Source organism: Mesoplodon mirus (assembly GCF_964341445.2).
Source record: "Mesoplodon mirus genome assembly, chromosome: 11".
Lineage (NCBI taxonomy): Eukaryota > Metazoa > Chordata > Mammalia > Artiodactyla > Ziphiidae > Mesoplodon > Mesoplodon mirus.
This window is the reverse complement of record NC_138987.1, coordinates 49,524,893-49,546,778: the sequence shown is the minus strand read 5'-3', so window position 1 is coordinate 49,546,778 and position 21,886 is coordinate 49,524,893. Positions and strand designations below refer to the sequence as shown.

Here is a 21,886-nt window from a genome sequence, read left to right as displayed (position 1 = left end):
AAATTGACAAAAATTAAAGACAAAGAAAACTTATTAAAAGCAACAAGGGGGCTTCCCTGGTGACGCAGTGGTTGAGAGTCCACCTGCTGATGCAGGGGACACGGGTTCATGCCCCCGTCCGGGAAGATCCCACATGCCGCGGAGCAGCTGGGCCTGTGAGCCATGGCCGCTGAGCCTGCACGTCCGGAGCCTGTGCTCCGCAACGGGAGAGACCACAACAGTGAGAGGCCCGCATACCGCAAAAACAAAACAAAACAAAACAAAACAAAATAAAATAAAAGCAACAAGGGAAAATGACAAATAACATACAAGGGAAGTCCCATAAGGTTAAAAACTGATTTCTCAGCAGAAACTCTACAAGCCACCCATAAGGTTAAAAACTGATTTCTCAGCAGAAACTCTACAAGCCAGAAGGGAGTGATGCGATATATTTAAAGTGATGAAAGGGAAGAACCTACAACAAAGATTACTCTACCCGGCAAGGATCTCATTCAGATTCGATGGAGAAATCAAAAGCTTTACAGACAAGCAAAAGCTAAGAGAATTCAGCACCACCAAACCAGCTCTACAACAAATGCTAAAGGAACTTCTCTAAGTGGGAAACACAAGAGAAGAAAAGGACCTACAAAAACAAACCCAAAACAATTTAAAAAATGGTAATAGAAACATATATATCGATAATTACCTTAAATGTGAATGGATTAAATGCTCCAACCAAAAGACACAGGCTGGCTGAATAGATACAAAAACAAGACCCATATACATGTTGTCTACAAGAGACCCACTTCAGACCTAGGGACACATACATACTAAAAGGGAGGGGATGGAAAAAGATATTCCATGCAAATGGAAATCAAAAGAAAGCTGGAGTAGCAATACTCATATCAGATAAAATAGACTCTAAAATAAAGAATGTTACAAGAGACAAGGAAGGACACTGCATAATGAACAAGGGATCAATCTAAGAAGAAGATATAGCAATTATAAATATACATGCACCCAACATAGGAGGACCTCAATACATAAGGCAAATGCTAACAGCTATAAAATAGGAAATCGACAGGAACACAGTAGTAGTGGGGGACTTTAACACCTCACTTACACCAATGGACAGATCATCCAGACAGAAAATTAATAAGGAAACACAAGCTTTAAATGACACAATAGACCAGAGAGATTTAATTGGTATTTATAGGACATTCCATCTGAAAACAGCAGATTACACTTTCTTCTCAAGTGCCCATAGAACATTCTCCAGGATACATCACATCTTGGGTCACAAATCAAGCCTCGGTAAACTTAAGAAAATTGAAATCATATCAAGCATCTTTTCTGACCACAGCACTATGAGATTAGAAATCAATTACAGGGGGAAAAAACGTTAAAAACACAAACACATGGAGGCTAAACAATACGTTACTACATAACCAAGAGATCACTGAAGAAATCAAAGAGGAAATCAAAAAATACCTATAGGCAAATTACAATGAAAACACGATGATCCAAAACCTACGGGATGCAACAAAAGCAGTTCTAAGAGGGAAGTTTATAGCAATACAATCCTACCTCAAGAAACAAGAAAAATCTCAAATAAACAACCTAACTGGGACTTTCCTGGTGGCGCAGTGGTTAAGAATCTGCCTGCCAATGCAGGGACACGGGTTCGAGCCCCTGGGCCGGGAAGATCACACATGCCGCGGAGCAACTAAGACTGTGCACCACAACTACTGAGCCTGAGCGCTAGAGCCCGTGAACCACAAATACTGAGCCCACACGCCACAACTACTGAAGCCTGCGTACCTAGAGCCCATGCACCGCAGCAAAGAGTGTGAAGGCCCAACACAGCCAAAAATAAAAATAATAAATTAAAAAAAAAACAACCTAACCGTATACCTAAAGCAATTAGAGAAAGAAGAACAAACAAAACCCAAAGTTAGTGGAAGGAAAGAAATCATAAAGATCAGAGCAGAAATAAATGAAATAGAAACAAAGAAAACAATAGCATAGATCCATAAAACTAAAAGCTGGTTCTTTGAGAAGATAAACAAAATTGATAAACCACTAGCCAGACTCATCAAGAAGAAGAGGGAGAGGACTCAAATCAATAAAATTAGAAATGAAAAAGGAGAAGTTACAACGGACACCGCAGAAATACAAAGCATCGTAAGAGACTACTACAAGCAACTCTATGCCAATAAAATGGACAACCTGGAAGAAATGGACAAATTCTTAGAAAGTTACAACCTTCCAAGACTGAACCAGGAAGAAATAGAAAATATGAACAGACCAGTCACAAGTAATGAAATTGAAACTGTGATTAAAAATCTTCCAACAAACAAAAGTCCAGGACCAGATGGCTTCACAGGTGAATTCTATCAAACATTTGGAGAAGAGGTAACACCCATCCTTCTCAAGCTCTTCCAAAAAATTGCAGAGGAAGGAACACTCCCAAACTCATTCTGTGAGGCCACCATCGCCATGATACCAAAACCAGACAAAGATACTACAAAAAAAGAAAATTACAGACCAATATCACTGACGAATATAGATGCAAAAATCCTCAACAAAATACTAGCAAACAGAATCCAACAATACATTAAAGGGATCATACACCATGGTCAAGTGGGATTTGATCCCAGGGATGCAAGGATTCTTCAATATATGCAAATCAATCAGTGTGATACACCATATTAACAAATTGAAGGATAAAAACCATATGATAATCTCAATAGATTTCTCAACAGAAAAAGCTTTTGACAAAACTCAACACCTATTTATGATAAACACTCTCCAGAAAGTGGGTATAGAGGGAACCTGCCTCAATATAATAAAGGCCATATATGACAAACTCACAGCAAACATCATTCTCAGTGGTGAAAAACTGAGAGGATTTCCTCTAAGATCAGGAAGAAGACAAGGATGTCCACTCTTGCCACTATTATTCAACATAGTTTTGGAAGGCCTAGCCGTGGCAATCAGAGAAGAAAAAGAAGTAAAAGGAATACAGATTGGGAAAGAAGAAGTGAAACTGTCACCGTTTGCAGATGACATGACACTATACATAGAAAATCCTAAAGAGGCCACCAGAAAACTACTAGAGCTAATCAATGAATTTGGCAAAGTTGCAGGTACAGAATTAATGCACAGAAATCTCTTGCATTCCTATACACTAACAATGAAACATCAGAAGGAGAAATTAAGGAACCAATCCCATTCACCACTGCAACAAAAAGAATAAAATACCTTGGAGTAAATCTACCTAAGGAGGTAAAAGACCTGTTACTCAGCAAACTATGAAACACTGATGAGGGCTTCCCTGGTGGCGCAGTGGTAGAGAGTCCACCTGCCGATGCAGGGGACATGGGTTTGTGCCCCGGTCCGGGAGGATCCCACATGCCACGGAGCAGCTGGGCCCGTGAGCCATGGCCATTGGGCCTGCACGTCCGGAGCCTGTGCTCCGCAACGGGAGAGGCCACAACAGTGAGAGGCCCGCGTACCACAAAAAAAAACCCCAAAAAACAAAAAAACACTGATGAAAGAAATCAAAGATGACACAAACAGTTGGAGAGATATACCATGTGCTTGGATTGGAAGAATAAATATTGTGTAAATGACTGTTATACCCAAAGCAATCTACAGATTCAATGCAATCCCTATCAAATTACCAATGGCATTTTTTACAGAACTAGAACAAAAAATCTTAAAATTGTATGGGGACACAAAATGCCCCAAGTAGCCAAAGCAATCTTGAGGAAAAAAAATGGAGCTGGAGGAATCAGACTCCCTAACATCAGACTATACTGCAAAGCTACAGTAATGAAGACAATATGGTACTGGCACAGAAACAGAAATATAAATCAATGGAACAGGATAGAAAGCCCAGAGATAAACCCACTCACCTACAGTCAATTAATCTATGACAAAGGAGGCAAGGGTATACAATGGAGAAAAAATAGTCTCTTCAATACGTGGTGCTGGGCAAAGTGTATAGCTACATGTAAAAGAATGTAATTAGAACACTCCCTAACACCATACACAAAAATAAACTCAAAATGGATTAAAGACCTATATGTAAGACCAGACACTATAAAACTCTTAGAGGAAAACGTAGGAAGAACATTCTTGATCTTTTTTGATCCACCTCCTAGAGTAATGGGAATAAAAACAAAAATAAATAAATGGGACCTAATGAAACTTAAAAGCTTTTGCACAGCAAAGGAAACTATAAACAAGACAAAAACAAGACAACCCTCAGAATGGGTGAAAATATTTGCAAACGAGTCAACAGGCAAAGGATTAATCTCCAATATATATAAACAGCTCATGCAGCTCAATATTGAAAAAGCAAACAACCCAAGCAAAAAAATGGGCAGAAGACCTAAATAGACCTTTCTCCAAAGAGGACATACAGTTAGCCAAAAGGCACATGAAAAGCTGCGAAACATCACTAGTTATTAGAGAAATGCAAATCAAAATTGCTGCTGTATGACCTCACACCAGTTAGAATTGGCATCATCAAAAAGTCTACAAACAAGAAATGCTGGAGAGGGTGTGGAGAAAAGGGAACCCTCTTGCACTGTTGGGAATGTTAATTGATACAGCCACTATGGAGAACAGTATGGAGGTTCCTTAGAAAACTAAAAATAGAATTACCATATGACCCAGCAGTCCCACTACTGGGCATATACCCAGAGAAAACCATAATTCAAAAAGACACATACACCCCAGTGTTCATCGCAGCACTATTTACAATAGCCAGGACATGGAAGCAACCTAAATGCCCATTGACAGACAAATGGATAAAGAAGACGTGGTACACATATACAGTGGATTATTACTCAGCCATAAAAAGGAATGAAATTGGGTCATTTGTAGGGACCTGGATGGATCTAGAGACTGTCATACAGAGTGAAGTAAGTCTGAAGAGAAAAACATATCGCATATTAACGCATATATATGGAACCGAGAAAAATGGTACAGATGAACCTGTTTGTAGGACAGAAATAGAGACACAGATGTAGAGAACAATCGTATGGACACAAAGAAGGGAAAGCAGGGGCTGGGGGGAGGTGGTGGTGGTGGGATGAATGGGGAGATTGGGATTGACATGTATACACTGATGGGTATAAAATGGATGACTAATAAGAACCTGCTGTTTAAAAAACAATAAAATAAATTTAAAAAAAAAAAAGACAGTTACGTATCTAGATCTATGCGAGTCAATCCAACAGAACAATTTGAATTCTAACTCCTGGCCCTGGCACAATCTAATTAAAGCTTGTAAACCAGTCCCCACTACAAAGTCACCTTGTTTAAATTCCCAGTTGCAGAAAGGGACTTGGGATCTTAGATAAGATAAAGAAATGTTATGGAAAGCTTGGCTGACCTTTTTCATTTGGCAAGAGGCTGCTTGAAATAATTCTTTGCTGACACCTCGGTAAGAAAGCTTTTTTTTTTTTTTTTTTTTTTGTAAGCCACAGACTTAAACAATTTTTTTTTTAATTTTTATTTTTGGCTGCGTTGGGTCTTCATTGCTGCGTGCGGGCTTTCTCTGGTTGCAGCGAGCGGGGGCTACTCTCGTTGCGGTACGCGGGCTTCTCATTGTGGTGGCTTCTCTTGTGGAGCACCAGCTCTAGGCACGCGGGCTTCAGTAGTTGTGACTCGCGGGCTCACTAGTTGTGGCTTGCGGGCTCTAGAGTGCAGGCACAGTAGTTGTAGCACACGGGCATAGTTGCTCCAAGGCATGTGGGATCTTCCCAGACCAGGGCTCAAACCTGTGTCCCCTGCATTGGCAGGCGGATTCTTAACCACTGCGCCACCAGGGGAGTCCCTGTAGAACACCTTGATTAGTTATTGTACACGGTAACTGTTAAAAGCTGGCCTGCCTTGATTGGCCCAGATTTTTCATTGTGGAGAATCAACCATCTTAGGTAGTGGAGAGTTTAAATAACATAAGAAAATACACAGGTGCGTGAAATAGCTTTGATCATGTAGTTCATGAGGTAAAGCAGCAAATATTCTATAACTTTAAAATTTAAGACAAAGCAATATTTATTATGTAGATGTTTTGTACAAAACACTAACTGCTAGGTGTAGACCCCACATAACACAGTAAGTTTCCACTTCCGCTTCATCTCCGCAGCTGCGTTGGTTGGGTAGTTCTTCTGCGTAGATTATCTTTCAACCTGAAAGTTATGGGCCTGTTTCCTTCATAGTGATGGACCCTGAGCTCTTTAACACTGAAGGATGCCAATGCTATATTTTAAGGGTGGATTCCAACAGGGAGATAAAGTTTGAGCTTAGAAATGTAAATACTTCAGGTTACCTTGAGTTTGTCTCCCATGGGCAGTGAAATATATCCGCAGTTTTAAGCTGGAGCTTATATCAGGGCTAAAGCGTTGGTTGTCTTTCCAGTAAACTAAGGGAACACTGTCTCCTTCAAAATGTCAGCCCCCATCTGCCACCCCTCAGTCCTCACCATACACACTGGGCCACCACAGTCCAGTCTGTCTGCCCTCAGAAATCACACCCTCAGAAATCACGCCCTCAGACGCACTGTCTTGTGTTTTCTGCCCTTGACTCCTGGAGCGGCTTCTAGGCTCTTCCCATCTGGTTTCCCTGCACTGTTCTCTCTGCCCTCTTTCTAACGAGGGCAAAGATAGTCATGTCACTCTTTTTTAAGCTTCTGTGGCTCCCTGTAGCCCCTGGAATAGCTGAGCGGTCCCGGCAGTCCTGGCACACGCAGCCATTTAGAGACTGGTGCTGCTTTCTCCCCTGTGCTCCTGTCCTCCCATCACTTCACTGTGGGTTTACTAAGGGCTGCTCACGGTTTTGTCCCTCAAGCTTTGACTGGCTCAACCTGGGCCCTGGTTCCTACACCCAACTCCACTCATTACCCTAACTATTCAAATCCTTACAGGCCCAGCTCAGATGTCACCTCACCTTCCTGGCTTCTCACCTTCTAACCAGAATTGATTGATCAACATTTCCTCTTGTTCCTGTATTAGAATTTTAACCACACCTCAACTGTAGTATAATCACAACATATCATGGTTTGTAATGTATTTTGGAAAATTAGACCAGTTGTTTATTTTCCCCTCTCATCTTGTGTACTTTTCTATGCCTCTATTTTATCAAGATATAAATAGAATATGAAATTTAAATACAAAGTCCTTAAGTTAAGGGGAGGGTCTAGGTCCAATAGTGCTGCTCTTCAACAAATATCTTTTGATTCAACCAAAGAATCTGTCGGTGAATCAATGGATGGGTTCATGAGGCATAAGCTGGGGCAGCTCCTGTTCCAATATGTCTGGCTCCATGGAAATGTGGGAGTGGTGACACGCCCTTCCCAAAGTATTATAAATAATGCAGCCGAGGTTTCACCCTTGAAATTTGTGACTGAGCGGAAGATAGCACAGTGAGGAATTACGTATTCATACTTCTTCCTATATCAACTAATAACCTAAGAAAGTCACTTTCTGCTTCTGAGCTTTTCTTCCTTATATTAATATTGTAGAATATTTTCTTTAATGTTTCTTAAACCATTTACAAAACTCTTGTATGATCATTATAAAAAGAAAAAGTTTATAAATAACGTGAAGATACATATAAAAGTACATTTATTTTACAAATATACGGTTGATGCTTGAACAACACAGGTTTGAAACTGCACAGGTCCACTTACACTTGAATGTTTTTCAGTAGTAAATAGCGCACTGCACAGTACTGCACTGCCTGTGGTTGGTTGAGTCTTTGGATGCAGAGGAACTGAGGACAGGGAATTATACATGGATTAATCCCCACGTTGTTCAAGGATCAACTGTAAACTCAAAAGTGATAGTTTCCCATCATCTGCCATTCCCTAGAAATCATATTAATGGTTTGGTATTTATATTCCTCTAACTAGTTTGCTATGCACACACTAGCCCATATATTATTAGTTACAACAATGAGATCATACTATATATTGGGATTTGCATCTTAATATTGTCTTGGATCTCTTTTCATGTATAGATCTCTCAATATTTATTGGAAGATTTATTCTTTATTTCTCAACATTTTGGCAGTTTTTCAGCAATGAAATCTTAAGTATGTTTGTATTAAACCACAGGTCTACAGGAGTAGAGAAAGTTGAAGAACTTAAGGAAATGTGCTTGAATGCTGGTTTAATTATCTGTCCACAGAAAGAAACATTTACTGGGGTGGGGAAGGGCTATTTCAGAGCAGTTGAAAGTGGGGAGTGGGATGGGCAAAGACGGTTGCCATTTTCTGCTAGAAGTCATAACCCTGAGCGAGAGTCAAATGAAAGGACCTGACCCCATATTCTCCCACCCAGCCTGGGCTGTAGACTAAAGACACCTGCCTGGTATTAGTGTCACAACCAGCTAACAAATTTTAAGAGACTCAAAAAATATTAGAACTGGAGGAGCCTCTGGGAACATCTAGTCTGAGATGAAGGAGCCTGAGGTCCTCGTTGGAAGAGTAGGTTTGGGGAGGTAGTTGTGGGAGGGGTTTGGGAAGAAACCAACCCAGAGCTTCAACGGAGCAGTTTTACGTTCATCAGTTTCTATGTTAAGATTCCTATTTTAGGGGCTTCCCTGGTGACACAGTGGTTGAGAATCCGCCTGCCAATGCAGGGGACACGAGTTCGAGCCCTGGTCCAGGAAGATCCCACATGCCACAGAGCAACTAAGCCCGTGTGCCACAAGTACTGAGCCTGTGAGTCACAACTACTGAAGCCCATGCGCCTAGAGCCCGTGCTCTGCAACAAGAGAAGCCACCGCAGTGAGAAGCCTGCGCACTGCAGCGAAGAGTAGCCCCCGCTTGCCACAACTAGAGAAAGCCCACGCGCAGTAACGAAGACCCAACACGACCAAAAATGAATAAATATATTTATTTTTAAAAAAAGATTCCTATTTTAGTTGAAAAATTGGTTGCGTTCCCTCCTCAGAAGTTCTACCCACTGACCTAGCCCAAACACTAGCATTTTTAGAAATGAAAAAAACTAATACCTTAGAGAAGTGATTTATCCCAATGTCACAGAGCCTAGTAATTGACAGAGAATACACTTTTAAGTCTCCCAACTCCAAACCCAGTGCATCTGGGCACTTTGCAGGGAGGATTTTCCTCACTCACAGAGGTAGGAGTTGGGGGAGGGGACGGATGGCTGGGAGGACTGGAGTAGTAAATCTGAAGAGGGATTGGGTGTAGAAAATGTTAAAGAACCACTGCTCTCTAATCACATTGCTTTAAATGTAATCAAAGGGGGAAAGAAAGTAATTTGAGACCTAGAGAAACTGCAACCTATTATAAAACACCATCCAGCCTGTTAACTCTCGGAAGAGCTGATATCTTCCTCTGGGCCCTTTCCTGGGGCTGCTACGGACTCAGCTAATGCTAGAATTTGCACATGTTCAGTGACCCAGCAGGATATACTGCCCCATCGGAGATATGACACAAATGTTTAAAATTAACAAGAAAGTAAAACATTTTACGTAAACTTTTAGTGGTAACAAATTTGGTGACAAACATGAAGAATTGCGATTAAGATTGTTTTTCTGGATCTCGGTTTCTTTTTCTGGACAAGATGTAGGGTCCTACAGGTTGTTGTCAACTCTAACATTGCCTGATTCTGTGATTTTTTTTGTTTGTTTTTGGCCACACCAAACGGCATGTGGGATCTGAGTTCCCTGACAAGGGATGGAACCCGTGCCCCCTGCATGGGAAGCATGGAGTCTTAACCACTGGACCGCCAGGGAAGTCCTCTGTGATTCATTTTTTAAGCTATTTTATTTTCATTAGAAATTGCGTCCTACAGGTGTTGTGATTCTTTTAGTTACCTATCTCTATATAGTCAGAACTACCCAACTGCTGTGCTGAAAACTAAAGCTGTCACCCTACTTAACATTACTTATGCAGATTGCCCCTTCAATTTAGTGAGTGAAATATCATTTGATGAATTTTAGAGCCCTTGATTTCTCTTTTCTATTCAGAAACTTAGACATCCAATCATTTAAATAGACTCTTCCTAGATGACTGGCTTTTAGCTACAAATCCTTCCAAATGGCCGAGACCAAGAGCAACTCTTACTCTTAAAGCTAGAAAGCAGGTCTGTTTTACAAATGAAAAAACAGAAGAAAAGAGCAGAAAAGACCTCAAGGTCACTATATACAAATCATAGGAGAACCAAGGAATAGAACCCAGGTGTGCTTTATATTTTGTATGTTTATCTCTTTCTTCCAGACCCAATAAAGCTAGCTGACTGGCATTTGACAACCAAAATGCTCCCTCCTTTATTTCTCTGCCCTTGGCATTTTTCTGTCTTTCTCTTAGTCTCCTCCATTAGGACTCTGGAGTTCAGTCTGGCTTTTAGGTTAGAAACATTCCTTGTTCAGGTATGGTATGGCTGTGAGGGCCTGAGAGGAATGTCCAAAAATCATTCATTCATTTAACTCGTGTTTACTGAACTTGTCTGCTAAGTGCCAGGCATGAATCTCAGTGCTGAGAATATAGGAACGAATCCCCGAAGTCCCTACCTTCTAGGGGAGAAGAAAGCAAACATGAACAAATAGACGTATAATGTCAAACAAAGTGCTGTGAAGACAATAGCACAAATAAAAGGGGGTGTGTGATATTTGGGGTGGGTAGTTGGAAAAGGCCTCTCTGAGTGACAGCAGGGCAGAGACCAGGATCGCAAGAGGGAACCGAATCCTGTGAATTTCTGGGCTTCCTTTCTCAACCTCCTCGCAAGTGTGATCCGCAAGCAGTGAATATTCCTCCTGGCTGAAACAAAAGGGTGCTGGTTGGGGGTCTTGCTCCCCATCCTGAATAAGTTCGCCCTTGACAAAAACAGTGCCTTTCAGACCAGACGAAGCTCTGCTGTATTCAGATTGAAGTTTAGTAGGAAGCTTTTAACTGCCTCCAAACTGCTTCATCACTGAAAACACTTACAATAGGCAATAAAGCTGACAGTACTGGTTGAAAATGTAACAAACAGTATTTACAAGCAACTGCATGAGAGGAAGCATACTTACAATGGCTGACATTTAATACTCGAAAGTGTTGCTATGGCTTGTAGTTGGGAGGGTTCTGGGGCCTTGGCTAATGTGTAGTTCTGCATTAAAAGCTTTCAAAAAGGATCCATCCACCAGGCGTGAAGCATTGGCGTGCTGATACTCCCTTTATTATAATGATACGATAGTTCAGGGTTGGATGTAAATCAGTAATGGACTGTACCCTGTCAGTTGATGACTTCCCCGAGAAAGCCCAAAGGGAATGAAATAGGAAAAAGGAAATCTGGCCTAGGTATTCATGGTTAATTTCACACTTCCAAAGAGGAAAGTGGTCACCTGTGAAGTCCACCACCACCCTCTCACAAATCCCCACACGACCTGAAGGCTAGAGGAGTTCTATAGGAGAACTGTCTGGGAACTGTCTTCAAAACTGGGGTCTAGATTTGCCAACAGAGAGTCTATTTAAATTACAAATCCTGTTGTCTAAATCAGTGTTTCCAAGCTAGTCTACCAGCCGAGTCGCAACCTTTTTTTTTTTTTCTTGTCTCTGCCACTTTAAAAAAGTAAGTTAAAAAAAAAAGCAGCTTCTCAGCTGCCTTGCTTTGCAGCGGAGATAACAGAAATTGGCCGCAGAATTATTTACTTGACTGCTCTATTTATGGCAACTTATTTGTGTATTTTTAAGTCAGTTACAATGGGCTATTGTTCAGTTGTATACTGTAGAAACATATATGTTGCAAATCACTCCCAAGGAATCCTGATGGTTTAAGGATTTTTAAAAAATATATAGCCTGAAAAAGAGGTAGGATACCCAAGGAACTGGTGACCATTTTAAGTTGTTTTTATTTATGTGCATTTTATAAACTGATAGAACTCTTAAATATTGCATGTTTTTCTCTCCCTTCCTTTGGCATTTTTTCACCTTGTGATAAGGAGGCTACTGTAGAAATTAAAATTTGTAGTTCCGAAGACTCAGTCCTCTGCTGTGGGTTATTAATCTATAGTTTCTTTCTGGGCTTGCTTTGAGGTCCTGTTTTTGCTTCTCTTCTTTCTGTAGACAACTAATGTCAAGCTTCGCTTTCTCTCAGTGTACCTATAAGTAGCTCAGAAACAAGATTAGCCTTGAGTATGAGCATAGTTCTTGTGTTTGAATAATGATATTCACTTAACCTATTTATAAAAACTCTTATTCATGTACTTGACTGAGTGCATCCCGCGACCTGGTACCTTTTCTTTTGCTGTTATTTACTGATAAAAATAAATCTCCTGCGCTAAGCAGTAGGAATCTCTCCGAAATGCGAGGAAAGTCCTAAGAGGAGAATTCATATGTTAATGATCCCTTCTAAGTGAGAACTTGGTTAAACGTGCCATTTGCTGACATCATTGTTATGGGCAGAGTGGAGATGATTTCTTTAAGAGGTGGCCTTGCATATGCTCCCAGCGTTTTGTGGCCCGCGCGTGCACCTGCGGGAGGGGGAAGTTTACATAAGCCTCCTGGGGTATTTGCATGTCAGCTGCTCCACTCACTAGGGCTCCCGGGAACGGAGCGGGCGGACCGAGGTAGGTGCTCGAGCTACGAGGCTGGCCAAGTGGGGGGGTAACTTTTCGAGGAGTAGCGTGTGCGCGGGACCTCGTGGAGACCTGCCAGGGGCACGGTTTGCAGTGACAGTTCCTGAAAAGCGGGTGGCAGCGAGATCAGGCCGGGCAAGCGCCTCCTGCGGACGGGAGCCGGGTGCGGAGCAGGGCGTGGATCACAAGCCGGGCTCCCGGCCCGCAGCGCTGCGAGGAGGGCAGGACCGGCAGGAAGCGAAATGGTTACTTTTCTTTAATGCAGGCTCTGGTTACTTCTGAAGATCGCCGGCCCAGGGCCGGCTCCCGGGGCTAGAGGGGAGACGGGTTTTTTCTTTCCGCGGTGAAGGATCTTGGAGAGGCGCGGGGCTGGGGCGTGGGGGACGCTGTGGCCTGGGGTAGGCGACTCAAACACGGGGGAAGCAGAGTCGGCGACGCCGTCGGGGACAGAGGGTGTCTGGGGAACTGGGAGACCTCTTGCCGGTTCCCCCACGGCAGGTTAGCTGGCGGCCGCGGGTGAGGATCTCCGCGTTGCACCGAAAAGGGGCTCGCGGAGGACCGGCCGGCAGTGAGCGCGTCACGGCGGGCGGTGGCGACCCCTCGCCCGCCGGGTGGGGCCAGCATTGCGCCACGACGGGGCCCCCGCGCTCGCTGCCCCCGCCCCTCAGTCCCCGCCCTGCTGGGGTCTCCTCCGGAAATGGGTGGGCGCGGGTGACCCGCAGAGCACCCAGCCCTGTTTTCCTCCGGGAGCCACCCGCGCCTGGCCGCCAGCCTCGGCCGGTCGCAGAGCGGGGGACGGCGAGTGCGCGCCGAGGGCTCCGCGGAGGGGCTGCAGGCCGCGTTCGGTCGCGCGGCCGCAGGTGGGGAGCCGCCGTCTGGGTCCCGGGGCTCGATAGCAGCCGGGCGGCAGCGGCTGAACGCTGAGACTGCGGGGAGGGCTTCGCGTCCGAAGCTGGGGATAGACGCGGGGATCCGCGGCCACGCCGTGCCGGCGTCCAGCCGCGGGGCAAGTGCGGTCCCTTGGAGATGACGCTGCGCCGAGGGCGGCGCGGGCCCCTCTCTGGAGGTGGCGAGGGCGTCGGGAGGCTGCCCTCGCGGGCCTCGCGCCGGCGCCGAGGAGGGCTTCTCTCCCCGCCGCTGGGTCTGGAGCTCGGCTTCTGGGTGCGGGAGGCCACGGAGGCGGAGGAGCCGGGGGCCGAGTGGGACCCGCGGCCCGGGCGCCCCCTGGCGGCCCGAGTAGCCAGCGCGGCGCGGAGGGTGGGTTTGCGGGGCGCGGGGCGCGGGCGCGCGGGCTCCCGCTCCGAGCGTCTTCCCGAGGCGGGCGCGGAGGGCCCGGCGGAGCCCGGCGGCCCATCACCCGCGGGCCATCTCTAATTAGCCCGCAGGGTTTTCCCTAAGGACGGTGGCATCCTTTCCTCCGACTCCCCTCCCGCGGCCTTTTTTAAAAGCCCGGGTTTTCACATTAATCTGTGTCAGCTAAGTCAGGCTATGTGTGGAATTTGTTTTTACAACTCGAGTCTCGTGACTTCTCAAACACTTTCTTGAAGTGTTTTCTCTGGAAACTTGTTTCAAATGAGAGCTGTAAGTTTCACAAAGAGGAGTGTTGTTCGAGAGCCAACAGGTGACGGGGTGAAACCCGAGTCTGTGTGTACATTGGAGTCAAGTCTGGCTGCCGTTTCCTTGGGCCGCCGTTGAAAATGGAAATTCAAAAAATCAATAGGAGACTTGAACACGATTTTGAGAAAATATCTGCGTTCCCCCATTATGGAAAATAGTGAATTCATTAGAACAGTGCCTCGCGTGGCCCGTCTTACACCGTAGCCACCGTTTCGGATTTTATCTTTACAGACCGGTTTACCCCCAAAGCGCCGCTCTAGCAAGGGACCATGCTTTGTCATGATGTTTCCTCCTTTTGTTTAAGCAGGCTGTCTTTCTGTCGTGGAATGTATTTGTGCATGAAATAAGAATGCTTTGAAACCCTGCAGAGTTCCACATTTCCTCTTGGAAAAATGGATAGCTTCTTGGCAATGGTATGGTGCCTGACGGGCCATTCAGCTGTCGGAAAATGTACAAGTTGGATGGAGGTTTACCTGGAAAATACAGAAAAGGCCAAAGGGCACATGGCCTAATGCCACTAATTGCTTGTATGAAGTCCTTTTAGTCAAGGAATGTTTCCATAAGCAATATCTTCGGATACCTTCATTCTGTTTTTATTTTACAGTTATCATAATTCATTTCAGTATAAGTTAAATTGGGTTGCCCTCTGTTGGCCATGACTTTTTTATTGTCTTTAGCAGACAGTAGGCTTGAGTGCTGTTTGTGTGAAAACTTTAAAGAGATTACAGTTTGGTGTCATTTACTAGGGAATTCAAATCTTGATTGTAATAGTTTTAAGACCTATGGCTTTTGCAGGTCTCTGACTTTTTTAAAGTTTTAAGCTAAGGACGTCATAAAACTAGGAGATATATATATATATATATATATATATATACACACACACACACACACACACATACATGCATACATACGTACATACATTGTGTGTGTGTGTGTGTGTGTGTTGAAAAGGATGGAAGTGTTAGGAGGTTCTGTACTACCAAATTAGTCTGTAGTTAAATTTCACTCACCTGCATATTTAGCCCGGCTGAGTTAGAGGAGCTCTTGAATGGGTGTGTGTGATCTGCATCTTCTATGTACAAAGGCCTTGTTAACAAGCAGTTTAACAAAGAAGTTGTTAAGCAGCTTGTGGCCCACAGGACGGCACTTAGCAGCAGGGGACGCTTAGGGAATGTTAGCCCAAGTGACTTCACAAATCAGTATCTGTTCTGGTTTGTGGTGATCAAAGGACTTCTAACTTCCCTGGGCGTGTTCACACAAGAAATACTTTTTTCTAGGGATCCTATAATGCTATGGTAGTCTTCTCATAGGAACTAGAGTGGAATTTCATTGGGAAAAGTATTTGTAATTAGGGGTACGACCTTAGACTTCATTATTCAATGGCAGGCGCTGAAAATTATTGTTTTCTATTTGCATGATTTTAATTTGATTTGGTAACTTGGTCCAAGAAAACGATGAATAATAGGAACCATACCAGAACTGATGTACAGTTATAACCTCAATCTGAATCTGATTGAACTCATTCTCCGCAATGCTCTCAAATCCTAATTCTCCTTCTGACTTGCCTATATAGTATTTCCATATTGGTGCATCATCTTTCAGCCACCTAGGACTCAGAACTCTGTTTGACCCAGTTTTCCCCTTTCTTATCGGCTCCTTTTACTTTCTCTCCCCAAGCCACCATGTTTAGGCTCTCTTGATGACAGTGGGCTAATAGGCCCCTCCCAGTTTCCTTTTCTTTTTTAATTTTAAGACCAGCAGTGGCACCCTCCTACTCATATGCATCTTGTCCTTTCTCATTAGGGTTAAGCTCAAAGTCTTCTGCTTGAGATGTGTAATTCTTGAAAATGTTACTCAGTGCATAGATGACCATGGTCATCTATTGTTGCTTCTTTGGAATAACGTGTCTTCCAGCAAAATGTCAACTCTTTACTGCCTCTGGACCTTCATATACTGTGTTGACCTGTTAAGCTTTTTAGGGAAAATAGTAAAGGCTCATTTATGTATATGTCAAGATCAATCAAAATAATAGTCCTTAACTATCCTGGATGCAGCATACAGCCCAGTAGAAAATAAATGATCTCCAAATGGCCAAAATAGCATAGCAAAATAATAAGGCAGTTTTTTAGTTTGAATAACACCTTCACATACTGTATGTTATCTTCCTTAACCAGTGATTACTGTGCTTATGGGAGGAATGCTTAAGCCCTTGTCCACAGCATAATTATTCTGTATACTTTTGGACAACTTTTCAAACTGTATTTGCCTAATTTATAGAATACTGAAAGCAACAAATTAAAGGCACGTGTCTGAAGTCATGCAATTCTGGACATCACATCAGCGTTGTGAGATAGCCCTCAACTCCTCCTAACTGGATGGCTGACTTAGAACTCCATTTGCTTGAATCCTGAAGCCAGTGTTCTTTATATTGTTCATTTTCTACTCAAAATGAAAAGAAATGATCTGCCAAAGGCTAAATCACATATAACTTAAACACATACCACCATTAAAGAAAACAAGGAAATTCCAAATGGAATTTGGAAACATTCTTATGACAGTTGGTACTTTTTTTGTTTTCTAAGTTCTAGCTTTTAATGGAATAAATGTCAGTTTCCTTGATTTTTGATGTTTCCCAGAATGACTCAATAATGGTCTTTAAATATAAGGATGCATGAATGAGTGAAGTAAATGAATCTGGAAAGTAAATCTCACAAGGAACCCCTCCTTAAGTGAATGAATTTGGGGAACAAGTGCCATCTCACAGCCAGTCATGTACTGGGTGCTCCCAATTTTTGCTTTGCCAAAGACACCTGGAAAGACCCTGCCATACTCCACAGACATGGGGGGTGTGTGTATATGTCTGTGTCAGAGATTTTATGTAGGGACTGGTTAGAAGCTCACTCTGAGGGCCAGTAGTGGCCAATAGTTTTATCAAAACTGTTTGCCCTTCAGGAGGCTAGAGTGTCCCGAACTCACAAAGAAGATGAAATTCCCCCGTCAACATTCTGTCTTTGTTACTAAAGTGTTCTTATTCCGAATGTCACTGGTCAGCTTCAAGATGTGTGTAATCAGTGGAAGTAACAGTGGTGATTGGTACATGTCAGTGGTAACTTTAATTCATTATATTCATATAATTATTTTCTTCTTTAAAACTTTCACATCCTTAGGCCATCTTTGGAAGGAAAATAGTTGCTGTTTTAAAGAACCAGGTCCCACAATGTTTGGTGACTTGTCAAAGGTCTGAGGACTTCAGGGCTGAGCTTACCGAATGCCCGGGGCAACAGGTTGCCTTCCCTCAGCACTGCTCCTGTCCCTTGCATCAGGTGTTCTCTTGACAAGTATATGATGATTGAGAAGTCATACATCTGCGGGCTGTTTGTCTCTGAGTCTTTTTAAATGGTGAGAAGTACCTATTTAACTATCTTGAAGGAAGAAGGGAAAGAAAGGACAAAGGGGGGAAATGGAACTCTTCAACTTTGTTGCATGGCTTTTGGGGAGCAACCCTGAATCCTCGTGTTTCTGGGAAAAATATATATCTCTCCTTACCCAACCTCAGGCCTCTTTGACAGTGGTTTTAGCTTTAAAGATGTTGCTTCCCATACAAATTTCCTTCATGGTCAGACTCAAACCGTTTTACTTCCTTTCCCTGCCTTATCAGACTTATTTACATCCAGAATCATAAAGACATTGGAGCGGTGGGGTCCCTACTGGTTCATTTCCTTAACAAACCTAGCACAGAACACTTGTGATTGAGTTCATTCAGTTTATGGCAGCATTTCAAGACCAGGACAATAAACCTGCCTCAGAATAAGCACAGAATACTGGCGGCCTGAGCTATTTTGGCTTTTTTTATTCTATTTATCTCTAACATCTAACACGGTACCTTGCACATAGTTGTTTTTTTTTGTTTTTTTTTTTTGCGGTATGCTGGCCTCTCACTGCTGTGGCCTCTCCCGCTGCGGAGCACAGGCTCCGGACGCGCAGGCTCAGTGGCCATGGCTCACGGGCCCAGCCGCTCTGTGGCACGTGGGATCTTCCTGGACCGGGGCACGAACCCGTGTCCCTGCATCGGCAGGCGGACTCTCAACCACTGCGCCACCAGGGAAGCCCGCACATAGTTTTATTTGTTTTTAAATAAACTTTTTTTTAAGAGAACATGTTTAATTTAATTGGGGTTAGGTAAGAGAATGTGAAAAATACTTCCAGATGGTTCCCACAAAAGTGTGTGGGTGTGTTGGTGAGGCTGAGGAGGACGAGGTGGGGGTGACAAAGCAAAGGAAAGAAGATGCAAACAGCTGGTGAGTCTGGGTGAAAGGCTGTCTAGGAGTTCCTTACTCTTCTTACAACTTCTCTGAAGTTTGAAATTACATCAAAATAAAAATGTACAAAAGTAGTTAATAACATACAAAATGACTAAAGGACAAGTCACAGGACGGGGCCACTCTTGTCCACGTTAAGTGTGGTTCTGCTGAAAAGAAATCTCGAAGAGCTGTTTCCCTCCATATCAAAGCCCGCAGCAGAATAGTCCTGTTTCAGTTATCATTCAGCTTACTTGGAAACCTGATTTGTGGGTCCTGTTTCACAGGGTCAACCTTAAGAGACAGCACCTGGAAAGAGGATGAATGGAATTTTCCTGTTAGATCTAATTCAGCCTTGGTTTCATGTTTGGCCTAAAAGGTAGTATTTTGGCAAAGCAAACACAACCACGTGTGGATGGCATTCGGAAGACCCTTCATCATCACCCAGAGAGCATAAGTAATGGCCAGGCTTCCCTCTTTCTCTCGTGCCGCAAAGCAAATACCATGTAGTAATGTAAATGTCTACATAAGGTTATAAGAGAGATCACATTTTTGTCTGTTATTTTATACATTCTTACATGTGCAAGAACCATGCTGCTTCCATATGATGAAGTCTGAGATGGCGATATACTTAACAGTATGCTTTCTGGGCCTGCTGACAAGACGGGTGGGTACTTTTTAAAAGAAAAATCCAACTTCAGGTTGTTATGCTATCAGGTAGAGAAAAAATACCTAGTGGTAATGCAGCATGTGTGCCACCGCCTGGCACGTGGAGGTCACGCGAAGTAACTTATTATTTTTTAATATTTCTTTCTTTCTTTCTTTGGTTGTGCTGGGTCTTAGTGATGGCATGCGAACTGTTAGTTGCGGCTTGCATGTGGGATCTAGTTCCCGGCTCAGGGATCGAACCTGGGCCCCCTGCATTGGGAGCGCAGAGCCTTGTCCACTGGACCACCACGGAAGGCTATATATATATATATATATATATATATATATATATATATATATATATTTTTTTTTTTTTTTTTTTTTTTTTTTTTTTTTTTGCGGTACGCGGGCCTCTCACTGTTGTGGCCTCTCCTGTTGCAGAGCACAGGCTCTGGACGCGCAGGCTTAGTGGCCATGGCTCATGGGCCCAGCCGCTCAGCGGCATGTGGGATCTTCCCGGACCGGGGCACGAACCCGTGTCCCCTGCATCGGCAGGCGGACTCTCAACCACTGCGCCACCAGAGAAGCCCTATATATATATATTTTTTAATGTTTATTTTTTGGCCAGCTCTTAGAACTTGTTAGTAAATGTCATGTTTTGTCATTTTAAGTAATTATCCTCTGATATAAAGGAAAATGAGAGGCTTTCTCCAAATTAAGAATGCTGAAGCAACAGCTCATGAGGCCATTGAATTTTTATAATCCTTTTTGACTGTATGTCCTCCTTAAAATGCCCCCTCTCGGTGAAGTGGACTGGCCCCCCTGTCCAGCTGTGTCATCGTGCATGTTTGCAGTGCAGCAGCGTGACTACTTCACCAAAGTAAAGGTTCCACCCAGGAGGCGGTGCAGGGCTGCAGGGGTTTAAGGTCACCCATGAGCCTGGTTCTAAGGCCACTGCCCTTGCACAGCTGACCCGTGGAGGATCGCTCTGAGGCTCGGTTTCCTTCTCGGTTTTAAGCAAGATACGCCCGCGTGGGTTGCCTGACGTGGTGATCAGATGTCACAGCACTGATCACACCAGGCTAGGCACAGAGGTGAGAGGTAGCTGTCAGAGTGTCAACAAAGGACACTGAAAGCTGCGCCTGTGTCACTCATGTTCCTTCAGTTCATCACGAAGTTCGTCGCTTCGCCGATGAGTGGTGAGTGACAGTTCAGTTTGAACCGAGGCTGGGATGGCTGTGGGAGCTGCAGGCTGGAGACGCAGCCGGCACGTCCAGGTGATCGGGAGGACAGGACCATGGCACTGAGTGCTAAGTGATTTCCCTTGATGACAGTAGTCATTTTCTGTGCAGTTTCCACAGAAGGCTAACCAAGCAATATAGGTGTCAAAGCAATTCAGCTCTTTGGTAATCTGCATCTTTGTTCTAGCCTGGAAAATTTGCAGTTTGTCTTAATCTGTGGTGTTTTCTCTTGTTTTAAAATATAGTGACATTTAAGGTTTAGGTTCTAGTTAATACTTATGATCTTAGTAAGTCTGTGCAGAGCAGGTACCTTCACATTTCCCTCCTCTGCCAGATTTGGCAAAGGGTAGATGTGCGTATTTCATGATTCAGGTTCATTTGCATTGAAGGCACCCATTCTCCTGGTGCGGGTATTTGAGCTACGGATTAAATTCTTAACCTCTAGTTCTCTTCCTTCCATATGGGGGGAGTGGGGTTTTTTTTTCAAAACAAAAGGGAAAGACTAGATCCAAGAAATGTTCTGACTTTCATTAACACGTCCTTTTTTACTGAGGAGTACAAGGAATGTGCCAATGTTTAGAAAGCCTTTCCTCAGGCGTGAATGAAGTGCACCGGTGTGAACTTATGTCTTGTGTAAAAGGTCAGTCCCTCCCAGTGGTGGGGCAGGAAATGAGGTCATCTTTACTTTTTGTTTGGGGTGAATGAAAGTTACATTTATTAGTTGGAATAATATCTACTGTTGGGCATTGCTCCTCCTAATAAAGATTGTAGTCATTGGATGTTTGGCCTCACATTCGTGAACTGTTACAAGTTTAATTTTTTAGTGTCCTTTGATTCATCAGAGAAAAATCGTCAGTTTTCATACTCACAGGCTTTAATAGGTACCGTGTTCTAACAATAAGTATCTAGTGTTGCACTGTGAGAGTCACTGACAAATGACTGAGTGTCAGACTGACAATGTTTACGTTCCACTGTCTTTAATACTTGTTGCAGCAAATGAGAGAATTTTTTAAGGCAGAAGAATTTTTGGAAGTCTGATGTGTCAGACACACAGTGTGACTAGACTCTGGTTTTTAGTTGTGTGACCTTAGGCAAGTCACTTAACTTCCCTAAGCCCTGTTTGCTTTAAAATTGGGTTGGGCTAATTATCTGTAAATTTCTTTCTTTTTTTTTTGGTGGAGGGAAAGGGGCAGGTATAAAAAGCTGCATCTGATCCTGAAAGTCTTGTATCTTTTTTTTTCTTCTTAGTGCCTGGGGACAGGGGATGATTTTTTCAGAATCCGAAGAAACTTAGAAGGAACATAACGAGGTGATAACAAAGTTCCTGGGCTGTAGGTCAGGGACTGTTGTCTTGACATCTTTATAGGCCTTCATCTGAGGAGACTTTCAGAGGCGGACTTACCCTGGTGGCGCAGTGGTTAAGAATCTGTGCCCCGCAGCAGGCTGAGAGCATGCAGTACAGTAGGTACTGCAGAGCTTTTCAGTGGAAGCCTTCTAGGAA

The 21,886-nt window shown here is 43.6% G+C and overlaps 1 protein-coding gene across 4 annotated transcripts in view; it reads left to right on the top strand.

Annotated features, from left to right (window-relative positions):
- The window catches only part of PRICKLE1 (prickle planar cell polarity protein 1), a 108,448-nt gene that overhangs the window by 74,994 nt on the left and 11,568 nt on the right, over window positions 1–21,886 (top strand). The window lies entirely within an intron of this gene.